Source organism: Ailuropoda melanoleuca, chromosome 4 (assembly GCF_002007445.2).
Source record: "Ailuropoda melanoleuca isolate Jingjing chromosome 4, ASM200744v2, whole genome shotgun sequence".
NCBI classification, from domain to species: Eukaryota; Metazoa; Chordata; class Mammalia; order Carnivora; family Ursidae; genus Ailuropoda; species Ailuropoda melanoleuca.
In genome coordinates, this window is record NC_048221.1 from 107309863 (window position 1) to 107329354 (window position 19492).

Here is a 19492-nt window from a genome sequence, read left to right on the forward strand (position 1 = left end):
CCTGCTTCTTCCTCTCCCACTCCCCCTGCTTGTGTTCCCTCTCTTGCTGGCTATCTCTGTCAAATAAATAAAAATAAAATCTTTATAAAAAAAATTTGTCTTCAAGATGTCATGAGGATTAAATAATTTGGTGAAAGAACCAGAAACATTGTAGGTACCCAACAAAAATTGGTTATTATCCATTTCTCTTCCTTTTAAAATATTGTTGTTCCTTCTTTTCTGTCCCTGGAGTTCCAGCTGTTAGATGGACATCTCCCCAGTAATATGCACCTTACATATGACACCCAGAATGCCCCAGGCAGAATCCATCAGCTTCTCACTCCACCCTTCAAACCACTCTGTTTCTGTGGATGATACAACCTTCTTGAATTAATTTCCCATTGCTGCTGTAACAAGTTACCACAAACTTAATGACTTAAAACACGGATTTATTATCTTACAGTTATGTAGGTTAGAAGTCTGACACAGGTGTTACTGGGAGAAAATCAAGGTGGCAGCATGGCCCTGTTCCTTCTGGAGACTCTAGGGGAGGGTCTTTTTCCTTGTCTTTTCCTGCTTCTAGAGGCTGCCAACATTCCTTGGATTGTGGCTTCATTTCCTTGACCTCTCTTTCTGTTGCCATGTCTTCTTGGATTTACATTCCTGCTTTCCTGTTATAAGTATCCTTGAAGTTACATTGAGCCCGCCAGGAAAATCCAGGATCATTTTTCTTACCATTTTGAAATCCTTAATTCCATCTATAATATCCTTTTTTCCACGTAAGGTAATATGTTGACAGGTTCTGAGCATTCTGTGTTCATTGATGTAGATATCTTTGGGGGCCATAAATCTACCTATCACACTTCTTCCAGAATCCTGGGCTTGAAGCATCAGGAACATCTGTGACTCCCATCTCCATCCCCATCCCCACCTCCCGTCATAGGAAATCACCCCGTATAGTGATAGCAAAAAAGTTTGGGGTCACATGCCCCCTCTAATCCACTGGTGCAGGTTGCCTGGAGTATGGTGTTGAGGACTGTGAGGCTGTGTCTTGGATCCCTTAAGAAAGAGTGATCTGCTCAATTAGTCATGTCCACTGTGGTAATCAGAGGGCAGAACACAGCATGAGCGTTATGCATCTCCATCCCAGCATCTCCCACACCTGACCTCTCCTTCCCATGCCCACAGCACCCACCCCCCCGCTCCCAGTTAGAACTGCTTGCTCAAAGTATCGCAATAGCCCCTTAAGAGTAGAATCCTTTGCTCTGCCTGTGATCTCTCCCAGCATCAATCTGCCTTCTATACATGGCCAGATCTTTCAGAGCTGTGGTTCCTGCATGTGGGTCCTTAGACCCATGCTAGTATAATAATGGGCCAAATAAAATGAGGAAAGTCAGAGCCCTTGACATTCAAATGTATTGGGGTACTGTTGACAACTCTCCTTTTTTTTTTTTTTAGGACTGTCCTTTCCTCTGAGATTATCTTTTGGGAGGGGTGCACAGAATAAAAAATGGCTTTTCTTTTATGCAGTAGCAGTGATGTAATTTGTTATTTTTATTAAGGTCCTTGTCAAAATTCAAAGTTGTTTTCCTGAATTAAATTATATATTATATATTATATATATATGCAAGTATATATATATATATAATATANATATATATATATATATATATATATATATGGGCAAAACCCCCCACAAATTACTGGCATCAGTTATTCAAAAGTCTGAGAATAGCTGTTTTAAATCATAGCTCTGATCATTGAGCATATCAGGCCTCCTGCCCTCAACTCACTCTCAATCTAAAAATGCCTCCCTTAGTGCAAATCAAAACCACAATGAGATGCCACCTCATACTGGTCAGAATGGCTAAAATTATCAACTCAGGAAACAGTAAATGTTGGCGAGGGTGCAGAGAAAGGGGAACCCTCTTACACTGTTGGTGGGAATGCAAACTCAGCCATCAAAAAGAATGAAATCTTACCATTTGCAATGACATGGAGGGAACTAGAGCATATTATGCTAAGCGAAATAAGTCAGTCAGGGAAAGACAAATATCATATGATTTCACTCATATGTGAAATTTAAGAAACAAAACAGATGAACATGGGGAAGGGAAGAAAAAATAAAATAAGATGAAAATTGAGAGGGAGACAAACCATAAGAGACTCTTAACTCTAGGAAACAAACTGCGGGTTGCTGGAGGGGAGGTGGGTGGGGGATGAGCTCACTGGGTGATGGACATTAAGGAGGGCCCTTGATGTCATGAGCATTGGGTGTTACAGGCAACTGATGAATCACTAGCTACCTCTGAAACTAAAAAAAAGAAAGAAAACCAAACCAAACAACAACAAAAACCTCTAAACCTATAGGACCATGCACTTAATAAATAATTTTAATTAATTCAAAAAAATAAAAATAAAGATGCCTCCCTTACCTGTGGAAGGAAAGTGTCTCATTCTTTATGCCCATCCAGTTTACAACAGATTCCCCCCAGCAGGTTCCCACCTGCTTCTTCACCCTCCACGCTTCCCACATGCAGTCACATGGACCCTTCAGTGTCTCTAGAACTACATTCCTTCCACCGTCCTGGTTCACTTGGCTTATTTCATTCCCTCAAACTTCCACATTCTCCTTCCTACACATATTCACCTGCTGATACCCCGGTGAGCCTTCAAAGCCCATATGGAACGCTGCTTCCTCCATGAAGCCTTCCAGATCTCCCAGCTGCTTGCTCTCTAACTCCTCGCAGGTTCCTTGAATCTACCCTGTGGCATCTACATCTTGGCTTGTTTGAGCTTCGTAGGCACACTCTCCTAAGAAGGAGGAGGAATGCCTAGTGTGCATGACCCTTCAAGGCTTACCAGTAGACCACCTTCATAGGTTTAATAAAGACCAGGACTGACTCCTTCTGTGTCTCCCAGTGTCCAGCACTTGGTCCAACATACTCCCGTCCTGACACCACAGCTTCTCATTCCCTGCTTCTCTGGGGGCAGGACTCAACTAGCACCTGTTGTGTGAATGCAAATGTGTGTAACCATAAAATACTCTCCAGTTTGCCGGCGTTTAAGAAAGAACAGAAAGCTACAGAAGAGTGCCCCTTCCTCTATGAGTGGCCTTTCTCTCTACTTTTTTTGGCTCTTTTCCCCTCCATCTACCCACCCCACTCCTGCCCCCTGATTTCTGCCTGTTTTCTGAGCCAGTTCTGCAGCCTTACCATGGATTCTGGGAACCTACCTAATAAAATTTTTCAATAAATTATTTTTCTATTTAAACTAGTCTGAGTCCAGAGGTGCCTGGGTGTCTCAGGCGGTTGAGTGTCCAACTCTTGATTCCTGCTCAGGTCGTGATTTTGGGGTGGTGAAATCAAGCCCCACATCAGGCTCCACGCTCAGCACAGAGTCTGCTTGAGATTCTCTCCCTAGCCCTCTGACCCTCCCCGCTGCTCACACTGTCTCTTTCTCTAAAATAACTAAATAAATAAATAAAATTTAAAAAAAACTAGTCCGAGTCTATTTCTATTCCTTATTCTGCAGTCCCTTGCCAATAAGCATGCATCTGTCAACCATGATGGGCTTGTGACACTAATATTTTAACACCTCACATGCCATGTGTACATGTGTGTTCACCAAGCATGTGATGGCTATTGCCAGTGGAACATGAGACAAGTTAGGATTCAAATATATTTTTGTATTTCGGTAGTGTTACTGTGTTTAAGATGTAATAGTGGGGCGCCTGGGTGGCACAGCGGTTAAGTGTCTGCCTTTGGCTCAGGGCGTGATCCCGGCCTTTGGCTCAGGGCGTGATCCCGGCCTTTTGGGATCGAGTCCCACATCAGGCTCTTCTGCTATGAGCCTGCTTCTTCCTCTCCCACTCCCACTCCCACTCCCCCTGCTTGTTCCCTCTCTCGCTGGCTGTCTCTATCTCTGTCGAATAAATAAATAAATAAAATCTTTAAAAAAAATAAAATAAGATGTAATAGAAAGAAATACAGCTAGCACATAAAACTTGTGATTTCCAGCAGGAGGCTAAAATGGATAATTCCTGTTTTAAAAATGTGTCCACAGTGTGGTGGTTTTTTTAGTTTTCTATTCACCAACTAAACATGCTTCCCATTGGGGAAAAATCCCCCTGGTCATGGCTTGGTAGGAAGTAGGGCTCTGTTTCCCATTTCAGAACTGGAAAAAACCAACTACTCCTCTCCCATTCCCTAGATAGTATAGAAGGTATGGGCACATGGTCAAAGGCCAATGGATGCTTCTCCTGGGGACTCCAACTTTGACAGAGTGACTGCAGGATACAGGAAGCACTACATGATTCACGGCAGTGGTGGCAGCTGTTACTCTAATCCCTCCCTTTATGGCTGAGCATGCCGAGGACACGAAGCACTGAATGTGATCCAGAACACTGAAGTAATTTGTCCAAGGCCACAGAGCTATCGAGAGTAAAGCTCATTGTGGGACAGGACCTTCTGCCCCCCCCCTTGGCCCAGCTCTCTGCCCCCCCCACTCCCCCATAGGAGAATGCCACGTTTGTCATTGTCAGTCAGCCACCCCAGGAGCACTATTCCCATACAAGTTGGTTCTACATTGGGTTCTAAGCTGTGAGGTGGAAACCCAGAGAAGAAGCATAGGCTGCAGCAGAGAAGAATGAGAGAGTGTTGACCCTGGGGCCCAGCAGATTGTCGACCCTGGGGCCCAGCAGACTGTCAGGCAGGGTGGCAGGGGAGCAGGAGGAGAAACCTGCAGGGAGCCTGGGCTCATCTCTACTGCATTACACAGACCATTTCTGGTAACCGCGGCTGCACAGAGGTGGGAAGGGGCAGTGCCTATGGTAGCTTGGCTCCTCAGTCTCTCTTACAGTGGCCTTCCAGCCTGTCCTTGCACTGCCTAGAAGACTGAGAACTACATTTTGCAGACTTCCTTGGAGTGAAAGTTCCAGATGTGACTTCAGGTCTGCCCATAAGACTCATTCATGGGATACTTGAATTTGGAATGCATTATTTGGGGAGAGCCCTACCCTGCAGATTTTCACAAGCACGGCATGCTTCGGGTCCCCAGATCTGGGTGAGGCCATGTGTTCCTGGAGTCAACAGCCATTGTAGCCGCTTCCTGATTCTGCACTGGGCCCCAGTGGTGTGAAGCTGGAGCCAGAGGCTGTGACAGCATCTCCCTGATTGTGGCAGAGATGATGGCTCCCTCAGCAAGCCAGTTCTAGAGTGTTCCTCCAGGGATTATTCCTGAGTGTCCAGCCTAAAGCGCATTCAGCCCCTAGTCATTCAGCCGATTCTGTAAGCACCCAGTTCTTGATATGAAAAGATTTCCTGATTAAATCAGCTGCATTATTTCCTGTCACCTGCAACTGAATCCTGACAAATAAACCAACATCTCACTGTCTTCCTCACCTCTGTGCCTGAGTGTGTATTCTCGGCCATGTGTAAAAATCCTCTTGCCCTGACTCTGCCTGGCTAACTCCTAACTGCTACCTCAACTTTGGCTCAAACATCACCTCTTGTTTGACGTCTTGACTACTTATTTCCAGTACTGTTTAGTTCTTGTTCTTCTCCATCTCTCTCCAGTTTTCCCTTATTCCTTCCTTTCATTCATTTTGTCATTTCTTCCACTTACTCATTTAGCACACGTTTACTAAGCACTTCCTACAAGACACTCAGTGAGATACAAAAACTTATAGGACACAGCCTCTGTCCAGAGGTTGTTTACAGATTAACCGAGGCTCACAATTAAAATGGAGTTTGGCAAGTGCTATGCTGGGGTTCATCCAGGTTCTCATTGGAGCATAGAAAAAGGGTACTCAATCTAGCCACAGGGTGACCCATTGTTTCCCTGAGGGGTTGAGTCCTTAGCTGAGCTCCACAGTATGACAAAATTAGCCAGGGAAGCAAAAGGGGAACGATTCTCCAAACAAAAAGAGCAGCATGTGCAAGGACAGACCTTGGTTGAGAAAGAGAGCATCCTGGGGGGAGGCCCGCAAGAGGTTCCTGGAGGCTACAATGTGCTGTGGCGGGGGTGGGAGCTGTGAGGGCAACTAGCAGATAAGCTGGAGATTGGCAGGGCCCCAAATATGAGGTATCTTGTCTGTGCTAAAATCCTATGGGAACCTTGGAAGCAAAGGCATGGGACCCAGATGGAGCAGTGTGGACCAGAGTTTAGGACACTGCAAAACTGCGGGAAGGCAGCTGGTGGGGAGGTCACCTCAGCACGCATAGATGAGGAGACAAGGGTCTGAATTATGGTGATGGCCATCAGGATGGACAGATAGATTCAATAGGACTTGGCGACTGCTGAATGTGGATGCAACATGCGAATGTGGAGGGACAACACGGAGCAAGGATATTCTTATTTGGGGGCTTCGGGAACTGGGCAGACAGTAGAATCATTTATTGAGAATAGAGATACACGAAGGAAGGGGGAAGATTGTTGAAGGTAGTGGGAGAGATCATTAAATCAGCTTAGTTGCATTGTATTTGACATGTTGATGGACCACCCAAGGTGGTGTCCAGCTGGCAGGTAAATTCACATGCCTGGAAGTTAGAAGAGGAGACTGCCGTAAAGATAAAAATCTGTAAGCAATTGTCGGAGCCTGAGAGAGGCCTGCAAGAGAGAGTGCAGCCTGAAGGGTAAACCAATGCTTCAGCACAGAGTAGCTTGTAATGTCATTTTTAAAGACAATTTGTTTCCCCTGCTGCATTATGAACTATCACGTTTTTATCTTTGAGTCTCTGTTTTCTACTACAGTTATCTTGAATATAGTAAGAGCTCAAATGGTAGTAATGCATGAATCAATAATGAATCAATGTAGCTAGAAAAATACATCTTCTTCATGATCTCAGGTGAAGAGAACATGAGGACATACAAGACTATAGGATTCTTGATGAAGGAAAATCAGGCAAGGGGGCACCAATCTGGGGCCAAGTGGCATTCCCAATACCCCAGCCAATCAGGGCACCAGAGAGCCCAAGGCTGCTGTTGGGGCCACTTGGAATGAGAAGGCTTCCTCCTCTAAATCCCCAGTTCTCATTACCAGTCAGTTACAACTCTCTCCTCCAGGTATTGTTCCTGGTCTTCCTCTATCCTTATTTAGAGATCTATTAAGAAAGTAAATTTCCTATATTTACTAACCCCAGTAAAGTAAAACTTCCTTTTCTTTGCCCTGAAAAAGTGTCCTCTAAGTCTCAGGGAATGTCACGTCTTATGTGCTAGCCACTTCCCTTTGCCCAACGTCAAGAACACCATTGCTTCCTGAGCTGTATGCAAGCTGTCTTGCCCTCGAGGCTGCCTCCAATTCCCACACAGTAAGCTCTGGTTTCCAGTAGTTAAGTGATCTGTGGGACCTGTGGGGTCTGTGGGCAGGAATTGCAAGTGTCTGTCCTTGGCCTTGAGGTCAAGAAGATAGGAAAGGTCATGCAGTGGCCATGGCTTTCCCAGGGGGCCACAATGGGAAAGAACTGCTGTAAAAACCTTGGCAGTTATTTTGCAAAATCACATGTCCTACAGTAATGGTTTGCAAACCCTAATGTGCTTTCCTGCATCTGCTATTCAACCAAACTATTTATTCTAACAAGCATTCATTCTATAAAATCTATCTAGGCTTACTGTTGACACAACTCCCACTGCACCTTCCATTCCCTTTGGAGGACACAATTTGTGACGAGTCCCCACTTCCTCCATATACCCTCCACTTTCCATCTAATAGCCCTATTTTTCTCCTTCATGGCCTGTACCATTATCCAAAATTGTATTGAGTATGTATTTGTTCGGGTGTTTATTTTTCTGTCTCTTGCTACTGGAATGTAAATTCCTTCTTTATTAAAAGATTTATTTATTTATTAGAGGTGGGGGAGGAGCAGAGGGAGAGGAAGACAAGCAGACTCCCCACTGAGCAGGAAGTCTCAGATCATGACCTGAGCTGAAATCAAGAGTTGGACACCCAGGCGTCCCATGTAAATTCCTTAATATGTTTTATTCATGGATACGTTCCAGTGCCCAAAACAGTATCATACCCATAGCAGGTGCTGGATCATTATTTTTTAAATGAATCTATCTTTCCATTCTCTTTTCTAAATATTCCCCCAATTCTTGTGTTGACTGAACCTTGGCTGTCCTCGGGGGACCCTGCTTTCCCTGAAGCTTTCTCAAGGAGAAAGAAATCAAACCCCTACACCCAGATATTTCAGGACCAGGAAGTTGGGGCCAACATTGGGTCACCTCTCCACTGACATCAGATTGTGACATCTGCAACCTTTGTTAATTGAACAACCAAGGAAAGCAAACAAATGAAAACCCCAACCCTTTGAAGTTTATACCATCTTTTACCTCTCATTGTAGCTTTCAGCTACTGACTTTCTTATCATTCCCCTCCATTTATTAAGTATTTGGTACCTGGAACCAAGTCCTTCTCTTTGCCCTAAACTCCAAGGGACCTTGACACCCACTTGGATGACCCACACCATGACCTCTCAGTCCCTTGACTTTCTCATTTCCAGTGACTTCCACCTCTACTCTCTCTCTCTCTCTTTTTTTTTTTTTACCAACCCTCATGGCTATACCCTATGACTTACCATTTCTCATAACTTTTTCACTTCTGAAAGTTCAAACATCCTATTCTCTGACCACAAAGGACAGACTTTTTTGTCTGTTTTTCCTTTCCTCCTTTCTCTTTCTCTCTTCCTCCCTCACTCTCCATTTTCCCCTGCTGCTTATGTATTTCAACCACTGGACACCCCTAGTCCTTTGACCTACTCAACTTTGTTCTATTATCTCCTCCTATCTTCACTTCTTCCCAGCCCCTACTTGCACCATTCTTTTGTTGATATTCCCCCTGCGAGGCCCCTCTGCTCACCCACTGCACTGTTTGGCAAAGCTCTGGAAATGTCCTCCTCAGATTGTACACCAAACTCACCAAGAGGCTTGGGAGAACATGGCAGATCTGCACCATGGCACCTTGACGATAGCCGACCAGCTGCCCTTTATAGTTGCTTAGCACCCCTTTCTTGTTTCTATAATTTGCTACCTGTCCCATCTCCACAGAAAATAATTCAAATCTTCCTTATTTTCTTCAATCTCCTACCCTTCTTTTAGTTATGGCAAAATAACAGAAGCTGGTAGAAAGACTCTCAACTCCCCATCAGTCCACATTAAAACCCATTGAACCTTCATCCTTTCCTTCTTCTCTCTTATCCAACAGAAGCAATAGCTCTGCTCTTATCCAAGGCCAGTCCCTGTACTTTAGCTTTGGGTACTGGCCCAGTCAGCCTCATCAAGGTTCTGACATCACCCACCATTTTCAATCATTGAGTGAGCACCCCATGTGCCTGGCCCCATGCCAAGAGCTTGGCATGCACTAACTTACTCAATCCTCCCCCAAAAGGCTATGAGGCTATGATATGGTGGTCACCATTAGTATACACCCACTTTATTTGCCCAAGTTTACATCAAGTGGAAGAAAAACACTCTATGTTCCTTATCCCACTATCATTAAATAAAATTCTAGTTAGTACTTTTTCCATTCTGCTGTTAAAATTAAATCCAAGGGACTGCTGTTTGCTTATCATACAAATAATACTGCCCACAGTGCTAGTCTTCATAACTAACAAACAAAAAATCCCAGCAATATGGAGGTATTCCCTCTTCCTTACAGCCTCAGTGGGAGAGATATGGTCATGCAGCATAAACTAGTTCAAAGAATCCATTTTAAGCAACATTAAATTAAGAACAGCCACAAGACTATCACTTTTGTTCTGTGCATTATGAAGGCCTGTATGAATATTCATTACTGTCACAAACTTTTCTATTCTTAGTTAAAACAAATATACCCTTGCAAGTATTATTTGAACGAAAGTGTCTTATAAAACACTGAAGGTTTCAGAAGTTATGTCCTGCAAAATTAACTCTGAAAAAGAAACCTATAGCTTTAATTTGTCTTAATTGACAATGTGTTGCTGTTGTGGTTTTAAAACATGCCCACACATTCTTTGACATTTTTCTCATTAGGAGGTCGAATCTAATTTCCCTCTTTTTCAATGTAGGCTGACAATAGTGATGCACTTCTAATGAATAGAACAAGGCAGAAGTGATGCTGAATGATTTTTGAAGCCAGGTCATGAGAAATTATACAGCTTCTGCCTGGCTCTCTCTCTCTCAAGATGCTCACTCTTGGAACCCAGGAACTATGTTGTGGAGAAGACTACTCTGCGTGGAGAGGTCATGTGAAGGTGATTTGACCAACAGCCCCACTACGGTCCCACCAGAGAGCCAGTATTACCTCCAGACCTGTTAGTGAAAGAGCCATCAGATGACCCCAGCCCTTACCCTTTGAGCCCCCTCAGCTGATACTGGGTGGATCAGAGACAAGACTGAGCCCTGTTCAATTGTAGATTCACAAGCAAAATAAGATTGTCTTCTTTTTTTTTTCTTTTTAAGCTACTAAGTTTCAGGATGATTTATTTCATCATAATGGATAAATGAAACAGTTGCCTTGGAAATAATGATGAAAAAGCATTTCCACATCCTTAAATGGCATAAAGACTCAAAAGATTTCTCATTAAGTCTGAAGAAGGTCCTTGGCACTTTTCTTTTCTCACAGATGCATCATGGAAAGAAAAAAGCATATGACTCTGCTACATAATTTTAAAAATGACTTGAGTATGCCTATTTCATTCAGTTTACTCACAGGAGAAAAAGAAGAACAGGAATTTAAAGTTGCCCAGACTTACTCCAGAGCCCACACATTTACCCATAAACCCATCCTCTCCCTGCTTCTTCAAACCCAACTTTCTGTTAGCTCCTTCCTCTCAGCTTTTACTCTTGTTTAAACCTGTCACATCGTGAAAAATTCTTCCCTTAGCCACATGTCTCCCTCTAGCTATACCCCTCTTTCTCTCCCCTTCACAGCCAAAACTACTGAAGAAATTATCTCTACTCACTGACCCTATGTTTTCACCTTCCACTTACTCCTGAAGACCCTTTATTTCAACTTTTGCTCTAGGGTCACCTAGCTCCTAGATCCAATGGACACTTTTCAAACTTTACCAGCCTTGATGTACTGCTGGTGTTTGACAATATTGATTCTCCTTTTGAAACCATTTTTTCTTTAGACTTTCATACTCCATGTCTCCCGGTCTCCCCTCTACCTCTTCAGGCCTCTCCTTCCAAATCTCCACTGAAAGCTCTACATCCTCCACCTATCAAACATCCCTCTGTCCTAGACCATCTTCTCTTTTAAAATAATCTTTCTCCCCATTTTATTCACCCCACAGATTCAATTATCTCTTTTATGCTGAACACTCCAAAATTTAAATCTCCATTCCTAATTCCGCTCTTGAATGCCAGATCCACATAATAGTTGCCCACTGAGCACCTCTATCTGGAGTTCACATATACCTCAAAATTCAACATAGTCAAAAGCAAAGCTTATCATCTTTTCCCCGAAACTTCCACTTTCTCCTCCATCAGTCCTTATGTCAGTGAAAGAAATTGCCATCATGAATAGATTCACTACCAGGGGTGCCTGGGTGGCTCAGATGGTCGGGCGACCAACTCTTGGTTTGGGCCCACGTCATGATCTCGGGATCATGGCATCGAGCCCCACACCAGGCTCTGTGCTCAACAGAGTGGGGAGTCTGCTTAAAGATTCTCTCCGTCTCTCCCTCTTCCCACCCCTGACTCTCTCTCTCTCTCAAATAAATAAATAAATAAATGACAGATTCACTACCCATCAGTAGAAATATCCATCAATAGACAACAAAAATAGAAATTTGTTAATCTCAACAATTACCCCATCGTTCTGTGCACAATATATCACCAAAATCTATCAACTCTACCTTCTTACTATGCCTTAAATCCATTCACTTCCCTCAAATCCCCTGTGTCAATTGTTAGACACTCATCTCTCAACTGGATTGGAGGCAAGATATACTGGAGTAGGGAAACCATTCTTCAGCCAAGCACCAGAAGCAGCTATTTGAGGAGGCAAATTTAATCACGTCATCCCCTGCTTGAAATCGTCCATAGGGACTCCATGTTGCCCTCCTGTTAAAGACCAGGGTTTAGCATGGATAACCTTAATCAATTTCATGATCTTGTCCCTATTTTCCTCTGAGCCACATCTCTTGCCTAAACTCCTTTCCTTGTACGCTTTGCTCAAACTACCTGTGTCTCCTTGGAATGAATTAGCATAAAGCTTCCTTTTTTAATTCTTATCAGCTAGAAAGTCATTAGAAATACTGTTTGTTTCAGTACAAGTCACTTTATTGTCAATTACCATAACATTGTCATAATAAATATTCAAGTCTATGATATCAAAATGTGAGTGGTGTCCTCTAGAGTCATGCAGTGTAAAACTTGCACATCCATATGAAGTGATGTTAGCATCTTTGTGCTCATTTATAAATGTATAGAAATAAAAATACCAAGTCTCTGCCCTTTAGGAGCTCACAGTCAGGTGTCTTGTAATAAGAATGTTGATAAAGGGTCAAGCATTCATCTGCCACCAGCAGTGTATTTGGAATGAGTGGGTATAGGCTTTGTTATTCCCATATTCTCTTGTCAGGACCTCTCCAGAGCAGGAGCTCCCACCCCTTCAATTAGGCGATTGGCCAGGCCTAAGATGTGCCACCTACAAGATAAAACAGAAGTGTACCCAAGGACAACACAATAAGGAGAGACACCCAAGTTCCAGAACGAGAAAGGAGGTAACATCAACCTTGAACCCTCGCCTAAAAACTATGCCCTGCCCCCCCCACTAGCCAATCCTAAGCAAAGCACCTCCTGCCCCAGTGAAGTCTATTCTAGTGAATTCTCAGAACCACACTTCCCTGAATTTCCATGCTGGTCACCTACTTTGCCTCTCTCGCAGGGTGTCTGGAGAAGTAACTGCTAATGAGCAGCCCCTCATAATGAGGATGATTTTCCATGATCTTCTATGACTAATGAGCCTGAGCAGAGAATGACATTTTAGGTCACGTTTGTGGCACATGTTTTTGTATAGAGAGTTATGTTCTGATTCTCAACTTCCTGTTTCAGTTATTCCCTTTTTTGTCATGGAAATATACACATACGGAGTGCCATGTGCCCTGACTGGGATTTGTTTCTATGGGGCTGTTTGTGCAGGAAGTGGAGTTTCATTTACATTTGGGGATACTCAGAAACTTCAGAAAAATCACCCACAGCCTCCCTAGAAATTCAGGTTTCTGAACTTAGCCCCACAACTCGTTACCAGCTAGTTTGAGGTAGATTCGGGAGTCTTCATTTTTAACTAGCTGATCCTGGTATAAGTGGTCAAGAGATTTGGAGAACCTCTGGTGCTCTGAAAACAAACTATTATTTCACATAGTAAACATGTAAACCTATGCTACCTACAGGGTGATCGGTATCCTAGGAGTTGTATGACGTGAGGGGGAGATAGTCTTGGATGTCTGGGAAGATATTCTTTGACCTTCCTCTCAGTTTGCATCTGCAGCTTAGAATCATCCCAAGCCATTGATTAAGTCCTCACCATGTGCTCAACACTGAATTCAGGGTTTGGAAGAGCAGGAAAGAAGTATGAGCTTGAGAAGGCTAGGAAGTCAAAACTTATAGATATCTCCTAACAGAATCTAAAGTAGGATTCAGTAAATACAAATGGAAGAGAGGGAAGAAAGAAAAAAAAGAAGGAAGGAAACATCGAAGAACAGCAAGAGTACCTTTATCATAATATTGCCAGGACACCAGAGGTCAGTTGCTTCAAGGCAGATGTATTTCCCTATTTCAGAACCCATTCCTGGGGCCACAGGCCCTTTGCTGATATTCCTCCTCTTCCTTGGGTCTGTTCCTTTCCAGCCTTAGTAATTTGCCTTAAATCCTACCCTCACTTCTACCAGTCTGCCTCTCATAGACAAGGGCTCCAGTTGGACCTCACTTCCCTCTGGACATCCTTCCAAGGGCTGACACTCTTCCTTGTGTTCCCAGTTAACCTTTAAACCCCTAAGCAAGCTGAAGAACATCTGAGAGGCCTTGATTGGAATGGCGTCCATGTTTTTAGAAGCTCCAAGTGCTAGAGCCCACTCATTTCTGTAACCCCCCGTGCCAGCACTGCACTTGAACACCATGGGTACTCAGTAATGTTCGATGAATGAATGAGTGAATGAATGAATGAATGAATGAATGAATGAATATAAGTTTACTGCCCTATACAGCTCATTGAATTTGTTGTGAGGGCAGGGTAACATGAAGGTCAACAGTGCTTGTAGGTCAAGAGTGCTCATTCAGTCCGGATTTAACCCCTCCTTTTCCATTTCCTCAAGTGACTTTGGGGACAAATTTTTTGCAGTGCTTCCCATTAAGAAGTGGAGTCTATTTCTCCGCGCACATTCCCTTAAGCCTGGACTGGCCTTGTGAGTTGCTTTGACCAGTAGGATATGGCAAGAGTGACAATATAAGTTCTGGACCTAGGCTTCATGTGGGTTCACAGCTTCTACCTTTCCCCTTTTGAACAGCTGCCCTAAGATTGCCACATAAGGAAGTCACTATAGCCTGCTGGAGGACACACAGAGAAGAGCCAAGATCCCCAACCAATAGTACGAATCAACCGCCAGACGAATGAGTGGGACCATCTTGTACCTTCTAGCCCAGCTAACCTTCAGCTGAATGTGTGCTAACCCAGGAAAAACTACCAGAGGACCCACCAGCCAACACACAGAATCATGAAAAATAATAAATTGTTGTTGTTTTAAGTTCTTAAGTGTTGGATAGGTTGTTACACGGCAATAGGTAACTGAGATATCATGCGAAGCACATCAGGTATTGACTGGGAGCTCTAAGACCCCAACCAACCCTACCAGCCCTCCTGGAAACTAGACCCTTCCTCCATTGGAAACTAGACCATTTCTCCACTATTCCAACTCACTGCCAGTCCTTCCTAACAAATCTGGACAGGTGTCCTGGAGCTATTCTTCATAGGTTCTGACCTCCAAACTGGACCATTTGGGGAATCCTACTTGAGTTTCTCGGGACTAAGCTCCACAGTGCCCTGAATAATGAATATTCCCCCAACTTATTGTATTTATTCAGCAAAAGTTAGTAAGTGCCTGACACATGTTATAAATACTTTTTAATGCTCATGATATATAAACAAACAGAACAGGCTAAAACTTCTGCCCTGTGTAACTTGCATTCTAGTGGAACAAGAAGGAAAAAAGTAAAACAAATAAAAACTAAATCATAGAGTATGCTAGAATATGATAGTATTACAGAGGATTTTGGGAGTGCTGGGATTTGGAGAAGGGTGCATATTTCTATTTTAAATGAAGTGATCAGGGTAGCCCTCATTGAGGAAGTGAGACCTCCAGACAGAAGGCTAGTGCAAAGGTCCTGTGGTGCCATCAAGCCTGGAGTGTTTGTCTTTGGAGAGCAGTGAGGAGCCTGGTATGGCCAAAGCAGAGAGTGAATAGAAAGAGGAATGTAGGAGAGTACATCAAAGATAACTGTATTAGGGTTCTCCAGAGAAACAGAACCAATAGGAGAGGTTAGATAAATGATAGATGATGATAGATAGATAGATAGATAGATAGATAGATGATAGATAGATAGATACAGAAATCCAGAGATACAGAGATACATATACCTATATCTATCTATATTTATCCATAGAGAAAGAGAGAGAGAGAGAAGGATTTACTATAGGAATGCACTCATATAGTTATGGAAGCCAAGAAGTCTCACAGTCTGCCATCCACAAGCAGGAGAACCAGGAAAGCCAGTGGCAGAACCCAGCCTGGAGTCCAAAGGCCCTAGAATATGGAGCTCCAATGTCTAAGGGCTTGAGAAGATGGATATCTCAGTTCAAGAAAAGAGAGAGAAAATTCACTTTTCCTCTGGCTTCTTGTTCTGTTTGGGCCCTCAGTGGATTGGATGAAGCCCACCCACATTGGTGAAGGCCAACTTCTTTACTCATCCTACCAATTCAAATGCTAATCTCTTTCAGAAACACTCGCACAGACACCACCAGAAATAATGCTTTACCAGCTATCTGGGCATTCCTTAGCTCAGTCGAGTTGGCACATGAAATTACAATAACCCATTTTCCCCATAAATCCATGAGCATTCGTTGGAATAGTGTTCCCTGGAAGAAGTCTAGAAAATACTTAGCTAGGAGATACCTGAGACTCCAGTCCTCTGAGTAGACAGGGTCATGTGACCATGCTTTTTTGTTTTGTTTGTTTTGTTTTGTTTTGTAGCTCAGATCCTCTGGTTATGGGTCCTCAGAAAGTGTTAGTGGGAGACACTCCAGTGCAGAAGAGCCTCTGCCGAAACTCCAGGCTTCCAGCTTTGTGACTCTAGTTCTACAGCCAGAACTTGGGGGTGTCCCAAGGGGGTTGGAGGGGTTGAGTATGGGAGAGGATGATTCTCTGCAGCATCTCTGTCCCTGGGAGAAGGGACCAGGCATACATGTTTTGCCCCTTCACATATATACACAAGAAGTAGAAGTGAGTATGTGTTTAGCATCTTTCTTCCTTCCTAGGCTCCAAGCTCTTAGAGCACCAAGAAGGTGCTAGGGAACTTGTCAGAAGGAAGGAGCATGCCAAGCCTCATGTCTTCACGTGATTTGGATCTGCACTCACACACCATTTGAGAAGGATGCATCTATTCTAAGTGAGGCAGAGATATGGTGCCAGGGGCTCACACAGTGGATACTAAACATCAGAGGAATTAAATTTAATTGTTCACAGCCTCAAAAAGGCAGTGAGGAAGGTTGATCTTTGTTGCCACCTGCAGCCCAAAGGCCTCACTGCAAGCTGCGGGCCTAGAAAATGGGTTCCACGGACTGGACCCTGGATTGCTTGGAGTTTGTGCCTTTTAAGAACAGAGACTGGAATTTGCTTTAAGGATAGATAGACTTTGTTTTGGCAAGATTGCTAGTGAGCCTTCTTAGTTTCACAAATGTAAAATCCAAGCGGCAATGTTATCAAATAATTCAAATGCCAGTGCTTCTGGGATGTTAACTTTTCTGTTTACGCTCACTTTGTTCATTTCTGTCACGCTCATTTATGAAATGGTCGTATATTTTAGGAGAATGGTATTCAGGAAAATTTGGCTCCTGTTCCAGTCTTCTTCCTCACTTTTATTTTCCTCCCTGAATCCATGTTTAGACGCCCCTAGAACTGCCATATGTTGTGGAGCCTGTGGAGTTTGTGTCCAACGTTCTGAGCCATTGTTTGCAGGGACTATGATAAAATGCAGGAGTGGGATGAGATGAAAACTGGGGTCAAAAGGTAAGTGTGACTAGATTTTGAATCCTGGTTGGAATGACACACGGGTAACGGGAAACCCGGAACACATTATTCTCTTGTATAAAGTTGCTCCAAGGCTTCTTGGAATAAAGACAAGCTCCTTTATCAACAGTTGCCTGGCTGCCTGACACCTCTCGTGGATACACAGAGCACACACACCCAGACATTCGTGTATACATGCAATGCACACGTGCACACATGCAGAACCAGCTCATGCGTGCACTCACGTGCACATGCACACGATACCTACATGTGCCTGTGTACATGCTCGTGAGCACACACATACATGTGTACACTCACACACACATGCAGCCACACTCAGGACTTCCTGCAGCCATGTGGTTGTCTCCTCTGCCAGAAATATCTTGACTTGCCCCCAGAGCTCCCCCTGCTCCTCACCTGGCTGGACCCCATGAATCCTCACTTCCTCTAAATCCTTTCCTCACCCCCTTGGATGGGACCACTTACCCTCCCCACCAGCCTGGCTCCCTGGTACTACCTGAATGAGAGGTTACTACACTGTTTTCCAATCACTTCTTTACTAGTCTCTGGCTCCCAGCTACCAGTTGTAAATAGTGGATGAGACCTAAAGTGTGCCTCTCCCAGAAATTTACACAGTAACAGCTCTGATTGGCTGGTTTCGAAATGAAACCTTTGGTGTGGTTGCCAGGGAGGAGGAGGAATTTAAACAACAAGGCTTGGGAGGTGGAGGAAGAACATTCCTGGCATCTCTGAACTGTATTTATCAGAAGTTACTTCCATTTCCTACGCTTAAATCCCAGTGCCAGAACAGCCCATCATTATTCAGAACAGAACCCTGCAGAATTTCAGTCCAAGGCTCCCTGAGTGCTATTTGGAGTGTCTTCTAGTCATTCTGTAGAAAGCGGTCAATACATGTTGGCTTTTATTCCTAACATCTGCTCTCCCCATACTATACTATCTACACCTTTAAAGGGTAGGGACTCTGTCTTCCAAATCTCTTGTGTCCTCTTAGTCTTCCAGGCACTAATATAGAATCGGCATATATTAGATGCTCAGAATGTGTTGGGTTGTTTTTGTTTTTGTTTTTTACTTAAATAGAGGACTTGATCCAATTTACCTTTCTCCTGTGAACAGTGCCCATGGGCACCCAGACATACCCAGTCCTCCTCTCAGTCATGGGCCCTGCACCAGGTTGGATCACGTTGAGTTACCATGAGTGAAGGAGATGAGCAGGCATGGGGAGGTGACAGGGGCTAGGCAAACCTTGGAACCAAAGTACCAAAGCTGATTCCAGGGCAGTGCCAAACAGAAGGCAGGTGGGATGAGAGGGGGAGTGAAGAGGAAGCTGGAGGAGCTAAAGCCCTAGTAGCAGCTGGGTTGGTCCAATATTGACCTCAGGGGCCCAGGCTTAAAATCTAGGGCCTGCTTGAAATACTTGGATGATTCCTCCAGGTCTTCTGAATAAAGTGTAACCTCCCTCACAAGGCATTCAGAGCCAGGCCCTGCCTAACTTCCCATCTTAATTTTCAACAACTCCTCAGCCCCAAGCCCTGGGTCCCAGCACCTGATGCCTCACCACACCTCAGAAGTACTAAGAGCTCTTCTCCATCACACCTCCCCGAGTCTTCTCTCTGCCTAGAAATGCCCATGCCCACACTCTGTGCCTGGAAAACTACTCTTTTCTTGAGGCCCAGACTAAGTACCTTTCCTTTTTGAAGTCCTGTCCAGCCCTCTCTGCTAGCTCCGCCTCTGTGCCACAGTGGGGATCATCCACCTTGCTACCATGGCTCTCCTAACACTGTATCCTGAATGATCTACAAGACCCAAGTGATCATCCACTAATCCATTCGAAACTCCATACTTCTTCAGCACCTTTGATATTCCAGCAGCTACTCTGGGTACTGGTGATCCAAAATTGAACAGAACATGCCCTCCAAAAGCACACAGTAGTCTCAACACACAGGTATGACATGATAGCCAGGTAATAAAGTAATCAGGACATATGCAGGCCATGGAGAGGCAGGGTAAGAATCTAAACTTATTAAAGGCATAAGGCCAGCATGTCTCTCCTCTGCTAAAACCCTTCCCGTAGCTTCCCTTCACACTTAAAGATAAACTGAAGCCCTCACTTTGCCTTTAAGGCTCCCAGGACCCAGCCCCTGCTGGTCTTGCTCACCTCCTAACCCTTTCCCTCATTCTCCAGGCTCCTACAGCCCTGCCTCCCACTGCTGTCTGGACGCACCAAGCCC

General features: G+C 44.2%; 1 protein-coding gene and 1 long non-coding RNA gene across 2 annotated transcripts in view; one reads left to right on the plus strand and one right to left on the minus strand.

Moving 5' to 3' along the window:
* Positions 1–14665, plus strand: part of LOC117802015 — a 32515-nt gene extending 17850 nt beyond the window's left edge. Inside the window, exons 2-4 of the long non-coding RNA XR_004625011.1 lie at positions 10023–10208; positions 12545–12686; positions 14469–14665. This is a non-coding gene — a long non-coding RNA (uncharacterized LOC117802015). The remainder of the gene's footprint in view (positions 1–10022; positions 10209–12544; positions 12687–14468) is intronic.
* IL1F10 (interleukin 1 family member 10) overlaps positions 1–19492 on the minus strand; it is a 31678-nt gene that overhangs the window by 3866 nt on the left and 8320 nt on the right. The window lies entirely within an intron of this gene.